Here is a 1,588-nt window from a genome sequence, read left to right on the forward strand (position 1 = left end):
AACAGCACATCAATAAGATTATATGCCATAATCAAGTGGGATTCATCCCTGGGATGCAGGATGGTTCAACATATGCAAAATCAGTATATGTGATGTACCACATCAACAAAATGAAGAAAAATATATGTTAACTCAATAAATGCAAAAAAAGCATTTGATAAAAATTAACATCTCTTCATAATAAAAATGCTCAACAAATTAGGCATGCAAGGAAAGTATCTCAACACTATAAAGGGCATATATGACAAACCCACACAGAACACAATCCTGAATGGGGAAAAGTTAAAAGCTTTTCCTCTAATAACAGGAATAAGACATGGATGACCATTCTCACCACTGTTGTTCAACACAGTACTGGAAATTTTAGCCTGATTAATGAGACAAGAGAAAGACATAAAGCCCATCCAAATTGGAAAAGAGGAAGTTGAATTGTCCCTATTTGCAGATTACATAGTCTCACATTTAGAAAATCCTAAAGAATTCACACACACACAAAACCTCTTAGAACTGATAAACAAATTCAGTAAAATTGCAAGATAGAAAATCCATATTCAAAACTTAGTAGCTGCTCTGTACACCAATAGTAAGCAAGCTGAAAAGGAAATCAAGAAGGCAATCCCACTTAAAATAGCTACCAAAAAATAAAATATAGTGGGGAAAGGACAGCTTCTTCTATAAATGGTGTTGAGAACACTGGATATCCATGTGCAGAAGAATGAAACTAGATCTCGTCTACCACAAAACACAAAAATCAACTCAAAATGGAACCAACTCAAAATAGATTAAACACCTAAATTTAAGACCCTAAATTTATTCTAGTGCTTTACTAGAATAAAACAGGGGAAATGTTTCAGGACATCAGACTGGGCAAAGACTTTTTGAAGAGAACCTCAAAAGCACAGGCAAAAAAAAAAAAGCAAAAAGACAAGTGGGATGATATCAAACTAGAAAGCTTCTGCACAGCAGAAGAAACAATCAACAGAGTGAAGAGACAGACTACAGAAAGGGAGAAAATACTTGCAATCTATTTATCCATCAAGCAATTAATATCCAGAATATACAAAAATCTCAAACAACTCAATAGCAAGAAAACTAATAATTTTTTTTAAAAATGGGCAAATGAGCTTAATAGGCATTTCTCAAGACATACAAATGGCCAACAGGCATATGAAAAAATGCCCAACATCACTAATCATCAGAGAAATGCAAGTCAAAACCACAAGGAGATATCATCTCACTCCAGTTAAAATGACTATTATCAAAAAGACAGAATAATAAATGCTGGTTTGGTTGTGGAGAAAGAGGAAATTTATACACTGTTGGTGGGAATGTAAATTGGTGCAAATTTTATGGAAAACAATTTGGAGGTTCCTCAAAAAACTATAAATAGAACTACCATATAATCCAGCAATCTCACTACTGGGTATATATCCAAAGGAAAGGAATTCAGTATATTGAAAGATATTTACAGTCCCATGTTTATTGCAGCACTATACACAATAGCCACTAACACTAACATTAAGGGTTTGAATCCCTATACTAGCAGTTGCAAGGAAGGAAGGAAGGAAGGAAGGAAGGAAGGAAGGAA

Source organism: Galeopterus variegatus, unplaced genomic scaffold, assembly GCF_000696425.1.
Source record: "Galeopterus variegatus unplaced genomic scaffold, G_variegatus-3.0.2 Scaffold8934, whole genome shotgun sequence".
Taxonomy (NCBI): Eukaryota; Metazoa; Chordata; class Mammalia; order Dermoptera; family Cynocephalidae; genus Galeopterus; species Galeopterus variegatus.